Below are 23789 nucleotides of genomic sequence, written 5' to 3'. Positions count from 1 at the left end.
TGGTTTGAGTAACAGACTGCAGATTCAAGCACAGGGGCCACCCAGTTACACATCAAAATAAGCTAAAAGACATTTTAGCTTATTTTGAATATTGGTATTTATTTACTGCTTGTCTATGTTCTCCACCATGTCCCTGTTAACACGTACTTTTCTAACATTTTTTGTATCTAATTATAATATGCTCAGTCTGTATGTTACTTATATGTGTGTTTTTTCAGGCTAATTGCTGGGCACCGTTTGGCACTGGACAATTGATGTATCTTCCCTGGGGAAGACCAACTCTCTCACTCCCAGTTTTCCTCAGTTCGTTGTGTAGTGCTGAGGCCTTGTGAGCCTTCCCAGACACTTGGTATGTTTGTCAGTGTCCTCAGTTTTTAGCTTATGTTTGGGTAGTCATACTATTAAGACCGTGTGTGTTTGTGTCGGTGTGTGTGTGTGTGTGTAGCTTTTGACATCACTAGGAGACACATTCTCACAGAAAACTCCCTGACTCTTTGGCTCTTACAGTCTTTCATCCTCCTTTTCCACAGTGTTTCCTGAGCTTGAGGTGGGGACGCCTTTTGCAGACGTAACCATTGGGACATTTATGTGTACATGTGTGGACACACACATGGTAAGGCACACGTGTGCCTAACCACACATCAGAGGACAGGTTGTAGCAATGGGTTCTTTTCTTTCACCATATGGGTCCCAGGGTCAAACTCAGGTCATCAGGCTTAGCAGCAAGTTCCTTTCACTGGATTTGCCAGCTCACCAGCCCTTCTCAATCCATTCTCAAAAGAAAATGCTTCCAGGTCAGCGGCAGGTCAATTCTCCAATACCCATGACTAAAACACCGGCTGTCTTCAGCAATAGAATCTTAGCATCAAGTTCTGGCGGGCAACCAGAAACAATGTCAGTAGCCCGTATTATTTGGGTAGTAATTCTAATTGGAGATTCCTGGCGTGGCTCTCACTTCACAAGTAAACTTTAGGGCAGGGAACACTGACAGGGAAACTAATTTCACTCACCAGAGCATAGCTTGTGTGAGGCTCAAGGTCTTCGTACAACCCAGAATCACTGGTTGACCGAGTGAGCAGGTCTTTTACGAAGTAGCTAAGCGAGCAGATGGCGTCCCTTTCTGTACAGCAACACAAATGGCACCGAAAGGTTGTTGGAAAGGCACGTCTGACACCAGAACTTACTCCATTTGTTTTAATTACAATATTAAGGAGTGAAAATAAATCTTGCCCTTGAAATGCAATAAAGTCATTCTTGAAAAAATATGGCCTGTTTTTTTCACTTGCTTATTATTTTTTAAAATAATTTTCAGATAGGCTATAAATAATGATGCCCAGAGCACGTTCTCCTCTTGGCTCCGTCACAGATTTGTTGCTGATTGTGGACAAATCTCTAACCTCTGGTGTCATTGTGTACCTCACATGGATGATTCTTCTGAGTCCCTGGGTTGGTGGCATGAGAGCCCTTTGAAGTCAAGATCGTATTTATGAGCCATCATTTTCAGTCTTATTAATAACAAGGACAGGCTGAGTGCCAGAGATGCTGGAGCAAGTTTGCATGGCTGAAGGATTGAGGGCACAGAGCAAAATGCAAAGCAATGAGGCTGAGAAATATTTAAGGAAGAGGGAAGGGGGAGATAGATAGGGAATCATAAAAGATGCAGGTTCCCATGTACCAGATCGGACAGTAGTGGAGGTTATTGGTTTTGGAGCTTGGGAAGGCTACCTGGGTAAATTTCTGTGGTGGCCAGATTTTTTTAAAAGCCTTGTGATAAACAGAGGAAAGGAAAGGAAATGGGGAAAATTAAGAGGAAAAATAAGGAAAATGGGAAGGAAAAAAATTATCCATGGATTCTGATGCTATCACAAATCAATGATGCTGTTGTCCTCCAGGTGACCTTGGCTGGTCAGGGTTGTAGCTTCATAGACTGCTCTTGGAGGCTTCAATCTGCTTAGCAGCCCTGGGAGCATCAATTGTTGGGCTTTTTCCATTGGGCAATTCACTGCCCAGCCTGGCTCAGGCACTAGGATTGTAGCCCCTGGCCCTGGAGATGGAGCAGATCGATCCTGGGGATGGGTGAGGAAGACTGTGTGCACACTTACAGCCTCCAGGGCAGGAGTATAAGAATTGAGTAGCTCAGTGGGCACTAGGTTCAGAGCAGCAATGATCAACAGCTGTTGCTATGTGGAGATGTCTCTCCTATCCCTGAAATCCAGCTTTATCGTGGAAGCTGGCTTGCAGTCCAGAATCCTTTTGTTTACAGAAACCCTTAAAACAGCCAGCCAAACAATAACAGCAAAAATATTTTCTGGTCAAGCAAATCACATGGTATGGCGACATTTGGACTGTCTCTCCGTGGGCTCCTCGGATGCCCCATTTTGGTGGTTCGTATGTTCTTCAACACCTGTGGGTGGTGAAGATCACTTCATCTAGTGGGAAAGGGTCTTTGAAAAACACCTAACCCCACCTCTATACTGCAGAAGACTACTGGGATAAAACACACATCAGGAAAATGTGGCTGTGGTAAGTGTGTGGGCATAGAGAGTTCAGGGTAAAAGGGAGTCGATGTTGGTTTCCTGTGGGCTGCTCAGAGCCCTCTCTCCTCCCTCCTCAGAGTGGTTTGACAAGATTCCCATGGGTGTTCCTGGTCTCATTCCTATGAAAAGGATTTCTTCCTTCATCCTCCACAGTCCTTGCCTGTGTAACAATAGGTGCAGTCCTAGCCTACGGGAGCAGGTGCACTGCTCAAAACCTTGTTAGGTATTGTCATTGCTTGCACAGCTGGAAACAGCTGGCCAGCTGAGACCATGGCAAAGAGGGGTCCAGCAAGAGGAGGGGACTGGGTGGAGCAGGGACTGCTGGCTCCAAACTGAGGCTGACTGGAGACTCACACAGTCTTACTACAAGACATTAAATAGACAGAGGGACACGGGGAGTCAGGGAAGTCCCCGCTGCCTCAAATAAGTCTCAGCACTCTTAAAGTAGCCTCACCAGACAGTTACTTTTCTAGAAGGTTCTATGGCACTACTTATTTTCCGAGACAGATTATGGAAGGTGTTTTAGATTCTTATGAAAAAGAGAAAGACACGGTTGTTAGTTTCCGAGTCCTAGTCCCTGTGTGGTCTGCAGCCCCGAGGCTTGGAATTCTCTACATAATGGGAGGGGCAGCAGTGCAATATGCTAATTGGTCCGAGGTGTTATTGCTGCCTCTGAAGTCAGTGACCGCTGTCTTTTTGTTTAAGTGTGGTAACTGCTGTCTGTGGCATCTGGCACCCAGAGAGGTGCTGCTGTGAAGTAAAAACAATAAAGAAGAAAGACATGTGTTTCACTCACCACATGGCTGTCCTGGAAAGATTTCTTGGAACATTGGTCAAGCTCTTAGAGTATGTCAGTCACTGGCGTGTCTGTCAAGCCTGGCTGTGTATTGGAATCACCTAGGAATTCCTGAAAATCCCAGCACTGGGTTCTGCCTTACATCAGCTGTATTGGAATCAAGTGGGTACATAGGAGGGGGGGACATCACTCTTCTGTGGGGATTAAATTTAGGGTCTTGAGCTTGCTAGGGAAGTGCTCTACCACTGAGCCACACTCTCCTCCCATTCTTCCCTCATCTCCTCCTTTTCCCTTCTTCCTCTTTCTTCTCTTTTTCCTGATATTTTCCTTTGCTCCCAACATCTTTCTCCTCTTCCTCTCCTTCATCCCTCTTCACTTCCTCCTCTTTTTCCACCTCTTTCTCCTCCCCTCCCCTTTCTTTTTCTCCTCTCTCCTCTTTCATTTTCTCCTCCTTTTCCTCTCCCCTCTTCTTCCTGACTTCCTTATCCTCCTTCTTTTCTTCCTCCATTCTTCTCTATCCATATCCTCCTTTTCTTTATTTTATTCTTCCTTTGTATTTTGAGGCAGGTTTCACTCAACAGCGAAGAATAACCTTGAACTTCGGACTGTCCTTCACAACCACACCTTTCAGTACAGCCACGTTTATAGAGTCACAGTCCAGCCCAGTGAACTTGTTCTTGGAGGTTACCATGTGATGGAGTCCCCTAGGCAGCTTGTTAAGTGCCTCAGAGTCCTGACTCAGTAAGGGAAGGGGCCAGTGGGCTATGTTTGTGAGCCCCCCCACCCCCCGCCTCTCCGAGGGTGAACTTGAATGATTGTGTGCAAGTCAGGAATTGTGTTCATTTCACAGTCAGGAAGAAAGATATTAAGAACAGCTAAGCAGTTTGCCCAGGGTTATAAGGTAGGTCACTGTCAGAACCAGGAGTCAAAGCCAAGCCTCTCAGGGTTGGCCGTGAAAATAGAATGAAGACTTGTAAAAGTCTATCTTTTGGAAATGGGAAATCTGGGTAAGGAAAAGAAGTCTAGCAAGTAGAACTGACACTCTTGATCTTGAGGCTCTAAGGGACAGAGCTGGGACTTGAGATCTGGACCATTCCCTTCAGACTGTCAGGGTAGGCATCAGCAAGCCAATCACTAACCATCAGGGAAGGCATCTGGACTCCTTGTTGCGTGGCACACAATAGGCTGTTAAGTGGTGATTAAAAAAAAAAANAAAAAAAAAAAAAAGAAAAAAGAAAAAAGAACAGACAGAAAGCTGCAGTGAGGGAGGGAAGTGGACCCTATAGGTTCAGGTTCATTCGGTTCTCTAGTGCTCATTTATAGGCTTGACCACTAGAGGGCGATGTCCGACAAGAGAAAGAAAGACACTGCTCCACCATTTCTAGGATTGGAGACTGTAATTCTTCTGTAGCTGGGCATTTAAAGCCAAAGCGAGGGGCAGGGGCGGGGGCGGGGGGTGGGGGGAGGGAAGGGGGTGTTAATTCACCGAATGATTAAAGTGTTCGCTGCCCCTCCTGCTCACAGGCTGCTGGGAAACATCCTCAAGACACACTGACCCATGGACCCTTCTAGATGCAAAGTCCACTGGTCAAGGGAAGGGAAAAGGAAATCTAGGTTGGTCTGAAATTTGGATGTTTACAGATAGTAGGAGGTTTTCAAAAAAAGGACATTTTGTAGCTTCCCAGACATTCACAGCATCGATGGGAGTTAATGTTTCGAGAAATGGCAATATAATGAAGTTGCATGCTGAATTAATTTTCCATAAATAAAACAGGACATTTTCATGGCTTGCTTTTCCTGCCCCATCATGGGGGTGTGTTCTTTTAGCGACTGAGCAACACCCCCTTTCTCCCAATCTACCTCTTCGGGTGAGGCTGGCCAGGGGTTTGAACCTGGACTGTTTGCTCTGGTTATGCAGCCCTGGGTGATTCACCTGACTAGGTGCTGACTAGGAAAGAGAAGCGAGGGATGACATTGCACATTTGTCAGGAGCATCCTAGGGAGGATGTGCCTAAGGGTCTTAGGTATCATTCGAAAAACCTTCAGTGTATATTGACTATTTTCCATGCATTAGCCCAGTTCATGGTCAAGACTGAATGGACCCTCCTTGAAACACCATCGAATCCTTCATCCTTCCCTTTGTCTCTCTTCTGTCCAGAGATGCTAGAGAGCAGCTGTGCAAAGCCTGTGAGGGTTGTATCTCCTTAGGGCCATCGCCAACCCCAAGATTTGTATTTTAGAAGCTCATTGAACTGGAGAGGAATGAGCTTCAAGTGTCAGCCTCTGGAGACACAAAACTATTAGAGCTAATGGCGGTGCCAATTAGCATAACTACTGCACACACAGAGTGAGCTGGGCACGGTGCTGGAGGGCTTGTGTGCACTTTCTTACCATGAACCCTATGAGATGTTTTATGATGTCACGTTTTCATGTGGGGACAGTGAGGGTCAGAGAATGTCAACAACTATGCCCAAGACACACAGCTCTGGAGCGATAAACCTGAAGCCAGAGCCAGCTGTGACTCTGATGTTTGCTGTGGAGAAGGGGCCAGTAATCAAACATGCGACAAAATGATAACTTGCTCTTAAGGTGGCATCTGTGGGATGGCTTTGTATCCCTTCAGGAGACTACAAGGAGGAGGAAGCCATGTGTGACAGAGACTGGGGAGCATATGGACCTGTGGTGTCATGTGGGGAGATCTCTGGGGTCTGCTAAGGGTTCAGGAGGGAGAGATGAGGAAGGGGAAGGCCTGGGAGAAAACACCTGCAGCAAAGGCAAGGGGAGAAACGTGGCGTCTGTTTCAGGGACATCAAAAGACAGAGGAGTTACCTGTCATGAACTGCACGTGGAGGAAGGGGAAACTGAAACATGGGGAAGCAGCAGCCTTGGCTAAGGGCAGTGGCTTAGAGGCAGGGTTAGGATAGGAAATGCCATCCACAGGACCCCAGAGCTTCTGCAGGGTGGCAGTCATCTAAGAGTCTCATGTCCATCACCAATAAGGAAAAATACTGCTAGCCCCTGGGAGGATCTAGGCCAGCCAGTCACCCAGCCACAGCCAGGGCTCCGATGGCGGGGATGTGGGACTGTGGTAGCAGAACAAGTTCCCTTTCTTTCCTCTCCTTTCTTTTTTCTTTCTCCCTTCTCCCTTCTTCTCTTTTGAAACAGTGCTACACTCTAGCCCATGCTAGCCAAGGCTGACCTTATAGATGTGCTGCAGTCATCCTGCTTCAGTCTTGTGAGTGTGGGCTTGATCTACCCACAATCTAATCCACAGACAGCTGGAATAATTCCCAAGGTTTAAGATGTTGACAAAAGACTGTCTGTGCACCACACCCGGATTTATTTCTCCTCCTCCTAGGGAACACATTACTCCCCCCCTTTAAAAAAATATTTCATAATCTCTCTCACCAAAATATAACAAAGTGTGAGATGAGTTTAGAATCCAGCAAGTAAGGGACCAGAGAGGGTCCCATCCCAGCCTGCTCTGCTTCGTGATTGGTTCTTCTTTCTTCCCCGATTCTGTAATTGTCATCCTGCCTTTCTCCCCAGCCCCTTAAGGCACCTGGTCATAGACAAGGTTTCATGGGCTGAAAGGTTTTAATGGGCTGTTGCCTGATAGAGACAACCAGGAGAACCTACCCCAGTCTGCCTGCTGCTTGGCAGTCTTCTGCCATATGAGTCTCTAGGATTCTACTTCTTCTCCCTACCTGCCCCACCGCAGCAGTTGCTGATAGATAGTGAATGTTCCAAGCTCCACCACAGCCAAGCTCTAGGTATTTGGTTCTTGACCCCCAAGAGCATCCTTCTATAGTTGTCATGGCCTTGAAGAGATACTTGTAGAGTCTGGAGTGATATCCATTAACCTCAGACCAGGTACTGAGGTTGGGTCTAGTGTAGAATAGAAGTCATTTGTAGACGAAGGTAGGAATAAGAGGCATCAGAGAACATCCCCTGTTTATGGGTTTAAAATGTAATCACCAAGTTAATAATAAGAATATGGACTGGCCTGTTTTTCTCTGTGGAGGAGAGAAGAGAACCTGCACATTAATCAATCAATCGATTAATTAATTAATTAATTAATGATCTACTTAGCATTTGCACACTGAGCATCTATTCTGGTGGAGAAGACCAGAGACAGCATAGGATGAAATGAATAGAACCTTTGCCTTCATTGGGCCCTTCATTCTATTGTGGAAAGGAACTGGCCAATGAGCAAACAGGTCTAACACAATTCCTCGATAATGAGGAAAGCAACTAGGCAACAGGCAGAAGGGCTGGCAGAAGGGATCTGTCTGCACACGGACCATCTTTCTAGGTGTGGGTGGCACTACCATCAGGTGGCTTTTCTTCTAAGTAGATGGGTCTTCATTCACAGAATCAGGTTTGTGTCATACAGAAGAAATATTATCCAGATCAGTACCTCACAGGGGGGGTCGGAGCCGGCGTGTTGAGAATCAGTACCTCATAGGGGGGTCAGAGCCGGCGTGTTGAGAATCAGTACATCATAGGGGAGTTCAGAGCCGGCGTGTTGAGAATCAGTACCTCATAGGGGAGGTCAGAGCCGGCGTGTTGAGAATCAGTACCTCACAGGGGAGGTCAGAGCCGGCGTGTTGAGAATCAGTACCTCACAGGGGGGGTCGGAGCCGGCGTGTTGAGAATCAGTACCTCATAGGGGAGGTCGGAGCTGGCGTGTTGAGAATCAGTACCTCATAGGGGGGGTCGGAGCCGGCGTGTTGAGAATCAGTACCTCATAGGGGAGGTCGGAGCCGGCGTGTTGAGAGTGAGGTTCATCAAAGCTCCACACGAGGAACCTGTGTCCGTTCTTCTAAAGTGAAGGTGGGCACATACATTCAAGAGGCATGATCATATTGATTATATGTTCTAGCACTCGAGTCTGCCTGCAGAAAGCAAGGCTCAGGCACCATCTCTTGGGGAGGTGTGCAGGCATTGTCTTGACTCTCGTAGAAATACCAGGACTTCTAGGATTCAGGTTCCCAGCGTGGCTATGCCTCACCATGGGATCTATGTCATATGTGGTCCTGTGCTTGAACTAAATCTGTATTAGTAGTTCACTTATGTCTTGTAGATATCCCTTGCTTCAAAGACCACACCGTGGTTGACTGAATGCAGTTTTTATCATCAGAGAATCCTTTTGCTTTGGAGACTGAGATTCCACTAAACAAGGCTGATGTTTAGTATTCCTATAAGATACTTGGTGACTTTAAGCAGTACTAAATGGGTTGGGGAATGTAGCCCAATTGGTAGAGCACTTGCCTAGGACTTACGAAGCCTTGGGTTCCATCCCCAGTGCTTCATAAAATAAGCGTGGTGGTACCTGCCTGTAATCTCAGCATGTTGGAGGCAGACGAAGTTCAAAATCATCCTTGGCCAAGTAGAGAGTTGCAGATCTTTACGAGATAGTGTGTGGCCATACTATCTTGAACATACAAGATTTAATCTGATCTTGGAAACTGAGCTGGGTTGAGACTGGTTACCAATTGAATGGGAGGAACCAGATCAGCTTGAGATACAGAAGACCCTGTCTTAAAACAAACAAACAAACAAACAAACAAACAAACAAACAAACAAACAAACAAACCCAACAACAACAAAGCAAAACAGAACAAAACCAAAACCAAACAAAGCCCCAAAGCAACCATCAGCCCCACCCAAACCCACATTTTGGAAATTTTAAGGATTTTTTCTTACCCATTGTCCTTCCATCATATAGAGGGATTTATTGAAAACCTTATAGCTAGGGGACAATGCTTAAGGCACATGTTTAGATGGGCCAGACATGGTTGCTATTCTCTACTGTCAGACACTCTGAATCAACAGGTAGTTGAAATATGAGGCTATGAGAGGAAATAGCTGGAGATGGAGCTATTTTTTCTGTTGCAATGATAAAATGCTGTGTCTGAGGCAGCTTATAGAAGAATTTACACATTTTGGCCTACAGTTAGAGAGAAAAGAGTCCATTATAGTGGGGAGGCAAGGCAGAAGACAGGCATGGACAGCAGAAGCTGGAAGCTGAGAGTTCATATCTTCAAACATAAGCGCATAGCTGAGAGCAAACTGAAGTCGTGTGAGGCTTTAAATCTCAAAACTCACCTGCAGTGACATACTTCCTTCAGCAGGGATGTACACCATCTAGACCTTCCCCAATCGTGCCACCTCCTGGGAACAAAATTCTCAACTATGTGAGTCTATGGGAGACACTCGTGGATGCTAAAAGACAAAGGTCAAGGATGGCTTCCTGGAGAAAATAGCTGACTGGATGAAGAGTTTGGGGGGATATTAAACCCTTAGGGAAGAGTTGAGACAAACCTGGTTCTCAGAAGGAGGAAGTTTGTATACTAGAGATCACGTCCATGGGATGGAGTTGAGGTGTGCGTTATTAGTGTGCTCAATCTGTCACAACAACCTACGTGTTTACTCATGACTCTGAAAGCTAGAAGTTCAAGATAATGATTCAGGTAGTTTCTTTTGAGATCTTTCCTTTTGCTTATAGGTGCCTGTCTTCTCTTCTTTGTCTTCTGTATGTGATTATGCCCAAATCTTCTCTCTCTCTCTCTCTCTCTCTCTCTCTCTCTCTCTCTCTCTCTCTCTCATACGAGTACCAGTTTTCTTGGATGATAACTCATCTAAATGGCCTTGCTTTGACCTAGTTGTCTCTTTAAATAGTCTGTTTCTACATACAGCTATGTTCCGAGGTGCCGAAGTTGGGGCAGGTGAGAGTTGGAGGGATGCAACTCAGCCTGTAGTGGCGAAGTCAGTGGTGATGGTAGCCCCCATCGAGTCAGTAAAGAGTCCCAGGAGAACAGCAGGGTTCCTGGTCCCTTCCACAGAGTCCCTAGGACAGGAAGTAAAAGCTGGTGATGGCCTGAGAGATGGATTTAGAGGCTGTTGGGTTGAGGCAGATATCAGAAGGTTAAAGCAAGAGGTGTTCTGATGATCACCTGCTGGGGCAGGGCAGAAGAGGACCCAAGTGTGGGTGCTCCATGGAAAAAGTTCCTGATCTGATGTACGAAGGTAAGTCCATGGTGGGCCTCTATGCTGGTTTGATGGGTCTGTGGGACAATATAGCCAGGTCCTCCCTTTTGGAAGCAATCTGAGTTAGAGACACGAATGGGAACTTACCTGTTCTGGATGATCTGGGGAGCCTTGGGTTGAGTGAGAAAGGAGACTAGCCATGAGGCTGCATCTTTGCTAGGGAACTTACAGTGCTTCATACTGACACACACTGGGATGTGTGTGTACCAAATGACTAACACCTCCGCTCTCATGGAAGGAAGCTCAGTTGATTATCTAGTCGATGGTCTCCTGTCTGAAGAGCCTCTGGGGTCTGTAAATGGTAACGAACTTTGGGTATCTTGGGTGTTTATTCCCTTCCCAAGATCTGAGGGCGTTTAATCAGTCCTTGGTGCCTGATGAGTCACTGAATGTCCTTCTAGCTGAGTCACCTGAGGCCCCCTCTAGGGAAGGACAGCAGAGCTCTTGGAGGCAGATCCACCACATGCTTGTTTATCTGAGGAAGAGAGGAGAGGGGTGTGATTGTCCCAGCCAGCGAGAGCCCCCCAGTGTTCTCTCGCCGTGCCCTGACACAGGCGTGCATCACGACATCAATGGACAGAGAACAGTAACTGGGCTTGAGAGTGTATGATTTGTACTTTTGGTTGTGGTTACAGATTTGTCTTTGAAAATGTCTTTGTTGTGTTGCTTTCATAAAGACAGCAGCTGACATTTATAGAATCCTCACTAGCTCCCAGACAATGCACAAAGCACCTTACGTGCGTTGTCTTGATTCATCTCTTCAGGTAAGCACCTGGGTTTCTCCAGAAATATCAAAGCACAGAGAAATAAAGCTTTGCCCAAGGCTGGATGGTTTCTGAGCTGCAAGGCTGAGGCGAAGCCTGACGGGCAGATGTCAGGACTCCCACAATCCATCACCATGCATGCAGCTGCCTCTGTGGTCACCATCTAGTATGCGGGTGCATGGAGGTGGCTTCATGGTCAAACACTCCTGGGGCTCATTCTAGATCCTCCAGTCACAGGTGACAAGATGAAAGGGCCTGAATGTTCATCTCTTTTCTCTGTTCTGTAGGATGAGGTTGAGATGCCTTCTAGAACAGAATTCTGGGGTGAGTTTGGTGAGGATGAGGTATATTGTAAGTCACTCAGACCATCCTTGGAATTCTGAGAATGCTTGCTGTAGACGGTCTCTCCCAAAATTAGTGTATTGGTGTTTGTCCCACCCCACATGGTCCCCTTTGTACTGTGTGGCGGTGACACTCCTTCAGTAAGCACTTGATTTAGAGTCTCAACTCCTGAACCTAAGAGCATCTTTGCAACTGCCTCAGCCAACAGAATGTGACAGAGGGCACATGGCATGACCTCTGAGCATAAGTGATTGAGAATCTGGGGACATGTCCTCACAGAGCCAGGATATAGGATGTGAGAAGTCTGTTTGCTTCATAGTCCTCATGCTCATGAAGAGATCCCACAAAGGGTGACATCCAACGAGAGCCAGCTCTTCTTGTGCTAGGCCTTCCCACCTTCCCTTCCTAGGCAGCAACTGGAGACTAAAGCTTCCTTCCCATCTTGTCTGTCAGCCTCAGACCTAGCCCTAGCCTCAGCTTCAAACCATCCCACATGATTTTGAACAGAGCAAAGACAAGCATGTCCTACCAAGATTTCAGGTCTGCGAACACATAGACCTTTCTGGGTTAAGCCTTTACATCTTCAGGTGAGTTTTTTTATTAGTTCCTTGAGAATTTTGTATAATATGTTTTGATCACATTTACTCTCTGCTACCCCTTCCAGATCTACACTCCCCTTCCCCACTTGCCCACCTTTGTCCTTTATTTTATTTTATTTTATTTTATTTTATTTTATTTTTAACATATCAAATCCAAATGGCATCACTCTTATGCTCTTGGATGTGTGACTACTGGGGATGACTGACCTATAAGGCTATAACCTTAAAGAAAATTGATGCTCAGCTTCCTAGCAGGTATTGATTACTCAGAGCCTCTCAGCTAGTGGTTGAGTTTCATTCCCATTTCTTATCTTCATGCTGGAATTTTATCTGGCTTGAGCTAGCATAGGTTTTGTGCATACTGTCACAAGAGCTGTGTTGTGCATATGTGCGACCACCCTATTGTGTTGAGTGATTTTTAATGCAGCACTGGGACACAGTAAAAAAAAAAAAAAAAGGATTCAGGTTTACACGGTACTATGTAGGAGAATAAACAAAAGTATACTCTCCTTATATTCAAAGCCTTTTCTTCAGCCTGTTGGCAGCATAGTCCTTGGCAAGGATCTCAATCCCTCAGTTGTCTCATCTGTGTGATATGGACTGACTATGGTTATGGCTTCAGAAGGTTATGGCGACGGTAAAATAGAAGTCCATTACTAATGAGTGGCAAGGACCTAACGTTCGCCTATGTTGGGGTTTCAATTCAAACAAACAGTCTGACCCCAGACTACAATCCATTAAACCACAGCCCATGATATTCTACCCAATTTCTGAAACCTATACCAGACAGGAACACCCGAGTATACCCCAGTGCTCATGGTAGGACATGATTTCTGGTCCTTCCTGGCACCTGGTCTGTTCTGTGGTCCTTGGTGGGTGGTGCTCAGTGCTGCAGGCTGTATCCTCACTTCTCTTTTATGAGCACAAGATTATGTTGGCTTTTCTGGCAGTCACCTCATGGTGTTGACTCATCCTGAGTTGGCAGTGAAAACCCTGGAGTGTTTTTTACCACATGTGCTAGCATCCAGCTGCATTCCTTCTCAGCTAGGATTGGCACAGGGGGAGACTTCGGAAGCCAGTCTGCAAAGCTGTCTGTCTTGTTCCCTTTGGGTCACTGTTATACCTGCCTGGTAAAGAGTCAAGCTGATCTGCTGGGTCCCCAGAGACATCCTGGATCCTTGTAATACGTCCCCCCTCCTTGCTTAGGTCAGTTTGAGTGCCTGACTGGTATTGATCATAATAAAAGAGTACAGAAAGACTAACCTCTGGTCTGCTAGTCCAGGAGGAAAGACAGGGTAAGGATGTCAGGGGACAAGACTGAGAAAGCCATTGTGATGGTTTTTATATGTTTGGCCCAGGGAGTGGCACTATTTGGAGGCATGGCCTTGTTGGAGTAGGTGTGTCATTCTGGGTGTGGGCTTTAATACCCTTGTCCTAGCTGCCTGGAAGCTTGTCTTCTGCTAGCAGCCTTCAGATGAAGATGTAGAAATCTCAGTTCTTCCTGTACCATGCCTGCCTGGGTGCTGCCATATTCCCACCTTGGTGGTAATGGACTGAACCTCTGAACCTGTAAGCCAGCCCCAATGTAATGTTGTCATTTATATGACTTGCTTTGGTCATGGTGTCTATTCACAGAAGTAAAACCCTAAGATAGCCATCATGGGGGACTTATGCCATGTGTCCACACTTTCCTAGCTTGTGGCAGTGTCGTCATTGGTCATGAACTTTCTGATGAGTTTGTATATGGCCTTGTGATGATCGGTTTTGATTTCCAACCTGATGCAACTTAGAATCAGCTGGGAAGAGAGTCTCAATGAGGCATTGTCTAGATCAGATTGACCTGTGGCAGTGTGTGTGTGTGCGCGCGCGCGCGTGCGCGCACGCGCGAGTCTGTGTTGATGCTTTAATCAATGTGGGAAGATCCAGGCGAAAAGTGGGTGGCATCACTTTTTTTTTTTTCTTAGTTTTTGGCCCTAACTACATAGGAGTAGAGGAAGTGCATTGCGTCACAGGCATTTCTATCTTTTTACTCCGGGCTGCTTCAGGTCCTTACTTTAACTTTCCTGCAACAAAGAACTAGAACCTGGAATTATGAGCGAAAGAAGCCCTGCCTCCCACAAGTTACTTGTGGTCAGGATACTTTATCACAGCCACAGAAATGAAACTAGAGTATGCCTGGACTTGATCGGTAGTCACCTGACTAGGACAAAGGACAGAGCTTCAGACAGGGCCTATGTTCTCAGAAGACTTGTGCTTCCTGCAGAGGTGGATCAGGTGGCTTCCAGTCTCCCCAGGTCGACTATCACCCAACCCACATTATTTTTTTTTTTTCAATTTGTCCACAGGGATCAAATAATATTTTTTCCTTGCCTACTTTCTTGCTGAGCTACAAATTCTCTAAGTGATGGCCTTACTTGATCATACTTGAGTGCCAATACTACATACTGTACTTGCTCAGGTAGTCACTGGGTAGTCAGTGTGACTATGGATTTCTGGGTGACTGAGTACAGTTCTGGGGTCTAACAACATCTCTTCAGCAGTCACTGGTGAGATTCTGACTCTTGTGGAGAGGAGATCACCAGGGGCTCTGCTTAGGCACTGTGAGATGCACAGTCAAATAAACACTGGTATATCCACTGGTATATCTACAGTTCTCTGCAGAACAGTATCAAAGGACTGTGATGATGATGCCGTCAAAGGCTGAGCTGCCTCTGCACGTCCTGCTACCTTGTCCTTGAGTCCTCCAATTATGTCTTATTGATCTGCATCTTTCTCCAATTACTCCCCAGCCTGAGGCTCCTTTTCTATTCTGAGAACGGGAAGCTGTACCCTTAAAGATCCTTATTTATCTATGCCTAAATATTCAAAGCTCAAAGTGAATCAGCAACTTCCTTTTCCTTCCTTCTTCTTTCTCCTTATGTCTTCCTTCAGAGAAGGCCTATAAACGGCCAGGTTGAACCCAAATGGGGAGTGGCCCACAGGAGGAATAAATGCTAAAATGAAAAAGCACATTGATGAACACCTTAAAGTATTAGCAACTTAGACAATGGACAGAAACTTGCCCAATGGACAGAAACTAAGCCAATTGGAAGAAGTTTTTCTGAGCACACTGTGGAGAGGGAGTCCAGGATGTAGACAGAGCAAGACCAGAGGAGACACATCAGAAGCCTGGAGGGAAGGGTTTTGTGTCACATAGTTTTTTACTTCTTATAATAACTTGAAAGTGGAAATAAATATTTTGACTCATGGTTTCAGTGTTTTTAGACCACAGTTGCATGGCTCTGTTATTTCTGGGCTTGAGGTAAAGGAAAGCATTTTGTCAGGGAGAGTGAAATAAGCCATACCGTCTTCTTTGTAGTGGCCAGGAAGACAAAGCTAGAGAGATGGCTTGGTGACCCAAGTCAGGTTCCTAGCACCCATGCTGGTCGACTTATAGGTGCCATTAATCCCAGTACTCCAGGGAGATTTGATGCCCTCTTCTGGACCCTGTGGGCACTGCACTTGCATGCATACACACAGAATTCAAAATAAAAATATTTTTAAAGTGGGGAGAGAGTGGCAGGTGTTGTAAACAAAACTCACCCCTCCAGGGCATGTTCCCTGTGACCTGTGCCTCTAGCCTATTAAGTTACAAATCCATAATGGGTTAATTCACTGATAAGATCGGGGCACTCATCATCCCATCAAATCCCATTCAACTCCCAAAGGTCACACCCTAAACACGAATGGACTGGGGCAGCCTTCGACGCATGGACTTCGCAGTGGGAACATTTCAGATCCAAATTACACCAGCTCTCACTGCTTTTTACCTTCTTTGGTGCTGAAGGAGCTCAGCAGTGCCTCATTTTTAGAGTCTACTCTCTTTAGATTGAATTTCCTCCATTTTGATTGCTCTCCCTCCCCTCCCTCCCCCCCCCTTCTCTTCCCCCCTCTTCCCTCCCTCTCTCCCTCCCTCCCTCCCTCACTTCCCTCCCTTCTTCTCTTCTTGCCTGCCTTCCTTTCTCCATTCCTGTCTGTCTTCCTTTCCTTTTTCTGGCCTCATCTTCCTTTTCTCTCCCCTCTCCTTCTCNCCCCCCCCCCCATGCTCTCTCTTACTGAGACAAGGTCTCACGTAGCCCAGACTAGCTGCAAACTTGCTATGTAGCTAGGAATGACCGTAGACTTCTCCTCAGTCCTCTTGCCTCTAGCTCCCAAATGCCAGGATTATAGGCAGGCCTCACCACATCTGATTAATCCAGTGCTGGAGACCACACTCAGGATTTGTGCGTGCTAGACACTAACTCTACAAACTGAGCCACAACCCAGCCCTCTGGTTTTTAATGCTTTGTCAAACATATATATGGCATACACTCATTCAGCCCTACCCACAATCTAAATGTACCAACTAGAAATACTGCCATGTAACTACCAGAGGACACTATTAAAAACATACAAGTAAGAGGGTATAGCAGATATTCAGTGAGCCACAGTATATTTGCATGCTGGGTCTATGGAGAAACACCTCTGTTTTTTCTCATAAGCTGAAAGCCAAGAACTAATCTTGAATATTACTCTCCAACAGGAAAGAAACACAGTAGGCCTGTATAGGCCAAGTGTCTTCCTACCTGTGGTTCATCAGCTCTTACTGCGGCAAGATCCCCCAGTATGAACATAACTCAAGCAAGCGGCTGTGTTGATTAGCAAATATCATCACATGGGGCCACAGATCACCTTAACATTGGGGTATTTTGTTTGCAAATGCTCTAACTTTAATGTATTGTTTGAATATTAAATCAATAAAACTAAGAATAAAAATTCTTTTGCAGGATCAACCTGGTGGCTCCTTGTGGTACTGTGTGGCAGCTCACCCAACTCGTCATTGTCTGGTAGTGTTACTTAAGAATGTAGGAATCAGGTTTGGTGGTTTTTTGATTTGGGAATCATTGCTTGGTTTCCACTTGTAGGGCATACAGTTCACTCAAAGTATATGTAGGGGACCTTCCCAGGGTGTAGATAGAGGTAAGGGAGCAACAAGGGAAGTTAGTATACTACCAGAGATAGAAATTGCTAGAAGTTTTACCTTTACTGGGCTTAAGTAGATAAGGAAGGGAGCAGTTAGGAAGGACTGGTGGCAGCTGTAGAGACTGTAAGACCGTAGAGATGCATGGTATGAGTCACTGCTCTCAGTAGAGAAGGCGACCTCCTCCTACAGTGCCACCTGGGCAGACACATGTTAGTGTCCTGAGCTGCTGAATCTAATCAGGGTCAGAGTTCAGGAGATCCTATTTCAGATCCATCAGTGTTCTCCTCTCTGGGCTCCCAAGCATGCTAGACACGGATTGATTTGGGAGCAGCAAATGCAAGTACCCACCCCATCTCAAGCTGTGTGCCTCTGTGCATTTCATCTCTTCTCTGATCTGTGATGAACTAGCCAAGCAAATGCAATCCAGAGGGGACAGGGTTTACAGTGCCTTACAGCTCCAGAGGTGACCCAGCCTATCACATAGGGAAGCATGAGACTGACCTAGCAGTCAGGAATCAGAGTGACAGGAAGTGGGTCCGTGTTATATAACTTCAAGGCATGGTCCCTAGAGAAGCACTTCCTCCAGCAAAGCTTTACCTCGTACAGTTTCTACAACCTTCTTGCACTGCACCATTGACGGAGGAACAAGTGTTCACGCTCGTGAGTCTATGGGGGTTGTTCCGAATTCATTCCACAACACTCTACTGAATCGCTGCCCCATGTATCATTTGCTCTGTGGGCTGGGAGATTCAACTCAGGGGAGTGCAGAGTTCAGTGTGCTAAGGACTCTATCATGTTCATCTGTGGCCCTGTTCCCAGTACTTACTGTCATGCCTGGCTGGTGATAAGGTGCACTGGTCCTGAGAACATGAGTGCCTGTATATGTCTGACTACCTCATATTTGCCATTCTTGGAAGGTCTTTGGGGCAAAGGATAGTTCAATATTCTGTTTGAAGACAAAGGGGATGATGTAGTGCATGCATATCCATGACTGAGGGGGTGCACGAGTCCTAAGCGCAGGACACTTGGAAAGCACCTGGCTGTTCATTCCTTGGTACCGACTTTATATCAGAATTCAATTTCAATTTCATTAAATTCACCAAGAGTTCTTTTTTCCTCAAGGGTATGCTAGACTCACACTGCGTCTCTTCTCCTGCCTTGTTCCCACAGTGTCCCGTATAACAGCATCTGTTTCATTTCGAAGTCTCTGTATAGGTCCCTTGTTCAAGAAGTAGAGTGTGGCTAGTCAGTGACTTCTTGAGGATTTGCCTCTCAAAGTCTCATGAATAATTTTAGCACTCATGGTGCTGGAGCAGGAGGCTTGCTGCAAGTTGAAGGCCATTCTGAGCAATAGAGTGAGTTCTAGATCAGCATGGTAGGATCCAGAGTGGGATCTTGTCTCAGAACACAGTGGATAGACAGACAGACAAACAGAAAATACAGACAGAACATGTCTCGTCTTTCTCTCCACCTTTTTTTCTTCTCTCCTTAAGACAAGCAGAAGGCATACTCATCATTTGCACTCAAGACACCAGAAGGAACATTCCAGACTTATCAAGCGAATGACTGCTGGTCATTCATGGTGTGACCAAAGTGTAGAGTGCTTTGCATCTGTAGAGCTTGGGTTTGAACTCTAGCCCAGTTGTATGAGCTTAGACGAGGTACCTCTCCTCTGAACCTCAGTTTTCCAATCTCTAAAATGGAAATATTAATGGGACCAGGTAGCATAAAGAATTCAACTCATCCCTGACCCATGGTGAGGGAGCACTCATCAAACAGCATAAGGGCTCATGAATATGAGCAACTTGAACAGAATAAAAACCTTGAGAGACTTATACTCCATTAAAGAAAGGAGAAAGAAAGGAGAAAGCACGGATGCCCTGCATTGAGTTCTGTGACTTCTCAGGATTGTCTGTGTCTGACCACCCATGCCAGATGGTCCAGGTATGGAGAGACCAACTCAGGAGCCATAGAATAAGGGGGCCATAGAAAAAGCCCCTGCCCTTTCATTTTTCAAGAAAGCTTAGAGGCCAGTGGATGTGTCTGGTTTTCTTTTCGTGTTGTTTTGCTTTCTTTTAACTTTTCTGGGAAAGATCATGAGTTCTTTGGCCTCAAATAAGCTTAGTTCTCTGCAGCTTCCCACAAGGAAATTAAAATTTCAAGTCCTGCACAGAAGTTTAGTTATCACGGATGGAATCATAGCTGCCACCACTGTCCAACAGTGGGAGCCAGGAGGGGGGATGGGATTTCACAGCAAAGGAGAATACTCTGTCCCTGCCCTCCCTTAGATACTTTGACACCCATGAGTTCAGGGTAACAAACATTCTCAAGCAGGCATTTGCACAACAGTGCACACATATGAAAACAAATGGCTGACCCAGGGATATGTATACATTTTTAATATTGTGTGTGTTCAGTATATGTGTGTGCCCATTTTGTGCATGTGTGCACTTACATGTGAAGCTCCAAGTTGATATCCAAGTGTCTTCCTTGATTGCTCTTCGCCTTGCTTTTTCTCTCTGTGGCTGATTGAATGGGTTGGCCAGCAAGCTTCAGGGACTATGTTTTCTCTGTGTCAAATTATCACCTGCCACCATTTCCAGCTTTTAAATGGGTGCTGGAAATAGAAACTCAGGTCCTTATGCTTGTGTGTCAGGTACATTATTGACTTAGCCACCTTCCCAACCTGTCTTGGGGATCATTTTTATCCTTATCTATCTATCTATCTATCTATCTATCTATCTATCTATCTATCTATCTATCTATCTATCTATCTATCTATCTTTAAAGAATTTCAACCTACCCATCATAGGTGTACTTAGCCCACCCAGGCACCCAGGGAACTGAGAAAAAAGAGAAAGAGGGAGATGTTATCATCATGGTTGTGTTCCGTTCATGCCTTCTAGAATATTCTGAAGCAATAGATTGGTCAAAAGCTACCAACAACTCATTAAAATAATAGGCTTCAAAAAGGATTCTGTCAAGAAACTGCTAGAGTTTGCTTTCTTCAGTGTTTCAATGCGATTTTGGGAAGTTTCATAGGTAATCAATCTAGTTTAGGAGTCAACCAACCTTGCTCTGAGCCATTGTACAATTTGATTATTAGGTTTTCCCCCTTATAAATAGTGACTTGTTGAGCCTTTTTTTTCTAAGTCTTCAGAAACCCATATGCACTGAGATGCGTTCAGCTGAATATAATGGAGATCAGACAACAGAATTAATGAAACGGAAGCTGATTTTTTTTCCCATGCAATTCAATGCTCAGGGTGACAGTCCATGGTTGACACAGTCAAAGGATTCTTCTGTCTTGCTGTTTTACCAGTTACTTTTCCACGACGGACAAAAGCTCCTTAAGGCAGGAACGATTTTCTTTGGTTCAGTTTGAAGGGAAATAGGGAAGTAGTGGGGAAGGCATGGCCACAGGAGCATGCGGCAGCTGGCCTCACTACATCTGGAGTCAGAGCAGGGAGTGATGAATACCTCTTCTTAGCTGGCTTTTTTTTTTCTTTAATTTACTTTACATCACGATCACAGTCCCCTCCCTCCTCTCTTCCCAGTCCCACCCTTACAAATCCTTCCCCCATTGCCTTTTCCCCTTCTTAGAGAAGGAGAGCCTGCCCTGGGTACCACCTCACCCTCCTCTAGTCCCAGCAGGATTAGGCACATCCTTTCCTGCTGAGGCCCAACCAGGCAGTCCAGGTAGCACAAAGGGGATACAGTGGCAGGGAACAGAGATAGAAACAGCCCCTGCTCCACTTGTTAGGGCATCAACATGAAGACTAAGCTGTACATTGGCTACAAGTGTGTAAGGGTCCAAAGTTCAGCTCCTGCAAGGTCTCTGGTTGATGGCCCAGGCTCCCATGGCCCCAGGTTAGTTGACTCTGTGGGTCTTCTTGTGGTATCCTTGACCCCTCAGATTTGCTCACTCATATCCCCCACCCCCAATCTTCTACAAGACTCCCACAAGTTTGGTTGTGGATCTCTGCATCTGCTACTGGATGATGCCTCTCAGGAGTCAGTTATGCTAAGTTTCTGTCTGCAAGCATAGCAGGTATCAGGTTAATGGTATCAGGGGTTGGCTCTCTCACATGGGATGAACCTTAAGTCGGGGCAGTCATTGGTTGGCTTTTCCCTCTGTCTCTGCTCTGTCTTTATTCCTGAACATCTTGTAGGCTATTTTGGTTTTATTCAGTCTGAAATCCCAACCCTGGATGGTGCTACTCACAATTAGAATTCCTTTCTTTCTTTTTCTTTCCTTCTTTCTTTCTTTCTTTCTTTCTTTCTTTCTTTCTTTCTTTCTTTCTTTCTTTCTTTCTCTCTCTCTCTCTCTCTCTTTCCTTCCTTCCTTCCTTCCTTCCTTCCTTCCTTCCTTCCTTTTTTTCTTTTAACCAGTTACAGTTTAAGCAACTTGAGGGAGGGAAATTTTTATTTTCACGTACAGTTCCAGGTCATAGCCCATCACTGAGGAAAGTCAGGGTAGGAACTTAAGCAGAAAGCATGGAGGAGTGCTGGTCACAACCGCGCTCACAGGTTCATGTCAGCTAGTTTTCTTATGCTGTGCCCAATTGTCTAGGAATGGTGCTACCACAGTGAGCTAGGCCTTCGTACGGTCTCTTATAGACCTAGCCATAGGCCAGTGTGATACAAACAATTCTTCAATTGAGGTTCCCTCTTCCTAGTTGACTTGAGGTTGTGTCAAGTTGATAATAAAAACTAACCAGGATGCCACCTCAATAATCTTGTCTAGAAAGCCCCTCACAAACACGTCCAGAGGCTTGTTTGTTCGCTTGTTTCCTGTTTCTTCGACTATCCCAGACTCTTTCTCATTGACAGTCAACATTGACCACCACACGGCCCAAGCTTTCTGGACCACAAATGGCTGCTCCAGTTGGAAGAAATACAGGTGAAAGGTCAAAAAATGAAAGGAAACTGAAAAAAAAAAATGACCCCGATGCACTTGTCTGTGTTGAAGACCTTTCTGGAAGGTCTCAGCGGCTACATTTGACCCCTCATTGGTCACAAGCATGTGCAAGTGACCTGCTTTAATGGAGTTTGGATGTCAGTTATGTCACTTAAACACATCTTTCCTTAACAGCCTTGAGCGCTTGTAAGGAAGACGGCAGGGAGACACCATCAGCATTTGTCACACTATCTTGGAAAAGTGTGGAAAGGATTTGCAGAGATAATTCATGTTAAACAACTGGCTGAATGCCCGACATACGGTCACTTATTATTTAGTGGTGTTACCTTCATCCCAGAGGATCTCCCCGTGAGGAAGCAAAGGGAGATACTGTTCTTGGTGTTCTGGGTCTCCTCCTGCCTCTGTCACCACCTGACTAGATCTGACTCATGATTCTGACTCACGGAATCCCATCTTTCCGCATCTTCTCTCATGGCTGTGCTTCTCAGAGGCACCACCACCTGCTATTTTGGAAACCTGTAGCAGGAAACAGTTTTATCGTTTAAATGTAATATATATATATATATATATATATATATATATATATATATATATATCCTTCATGAATAAGTCTATAAGTCTGTATCTCTGTGTTTATTTTTTCTCCCAACCAGATTACACATTTCTATAGGGGAGGAATTATATTTTATTTCCACATCTGTGCCTCAAACTCTTGGTTCTTCTATACAAATCAATGCCCACAGTAGGCAGTGTATGGGGCTTTCTGGAGTTGCCAGCACTTGTGTAAGTTTCTGGAAGAACTGAGGGTGTAGAATCTGGGAGTTTGTTCACATACATAGATTAGTGCCTCATTCTCTTTCAGACATTTGTTATATTTGATTTTCAGAACCTGCTCAGTTAGTATGTGATGTGATGTGTGTGTGTTTTCAGGGCTAACCATTTGGTATTGGTTAACCAATTTGCATACTCTTTCCCAAAGAAGACTTTTTCTCTCACTCTCAACATTCTTTAGTTGCCTGGAGTTCTCTTGAGGCCTCATTGAGCATTGAGGCCTCTTGGGCTTCCCTTCATTCCCTTCAGTCTGTCTGTTGTTGTCTGTGTTTAGCTCCTGCTTAGTCATGCATGGTCACAACACTTTATGGGAGGAGTTTCTGACATTACTGGGAGCCACAGTCTCACAACAAATTCCCTCATCCTCTGCCCCCTGTTTGCAATACTCCCTGAGCCTTAGGTTGTAGATTTCTGTAATGGTTTCCATCTGTTGCGAAGATAGGTTCCTTGAGGAAGGGTGAGGACTTTCCTTATCTTTGGCTATAAAAAACAAATGCTTAGAATTTAGTTACAGGTCATGCTGGTTTGGCAAAGTCATGGTAGTATGGTCTTCTCCAGGATCCATGACTTCACTAGCTCATTGGTTAGTTACTTTTCTAGTACCAAGCATAGTTTCTTTCTTGTTTAGCAGATCTTAATTAGAGAGCCATTAGTATGTTAAGGGATGTGTGCCACTACTGTACCCTTACAGTTACTGGACCAGATTGGCCATTGTTGTGGTTCATGGGCATTATAGTTGGCCAACTGTTGGTTGCTTCTCTTCTTTGGAAGCTTGTATGGCACCTTCAGCCACCACAAAAGATAGTCCTCGGGGAGAAGCATTCACGTTTTGTTGAATTTTCACCAGTGGACTTTTGGGACCATTCACATCAAAACCATCCCCTAAAGTTGACTTGGCCATGTACATTCTTAGGAATTCCTGTAAATAGTAATGAAGCGTGAAC

At 45.4% G+C, this 23789-nt stretch overlaps 1 long non-coding RNA gene across 1 annotated transcript; it reads left to right on the top strand.

Moving 5' to 3' along the window:
• Nucleotides 1-7606: 7606 nt before the first annotated feature.
• LOC110305779 lies at nt 7607-16952 on the top strand. The gene is made up of 3 exons (XR_002379188.1): nt 7607-7714; nt 16653-16813; nt 16897-16952. It is a non-coding gene; the product is annotated as an uncharacterized LOC110305779 (long non-coding RNA).
• The last annotated feature ends 6837 nt before the right edge of the window (nt 16953-23789 follow it).

This window comes from Mus caroli, chromosome 11 (assembly GCF_900094665.2).
Source record: "Mus caroli chromosome 11, CAROLI_EIJ_v1.1, whole genome shotgun sequence".
NCBI classification, from domain to species: domain Eukaryota; kingdom Metazoa; phylum Chordata; class Mammalia; order Rodentia; family Muridae; genus Mus; species Mus caroli.
The sequence above is the reverse complement of the archived record's forward strand: the minus strand, read 5'-3'. Positions and strand labels throughout refer to the sequence as shown.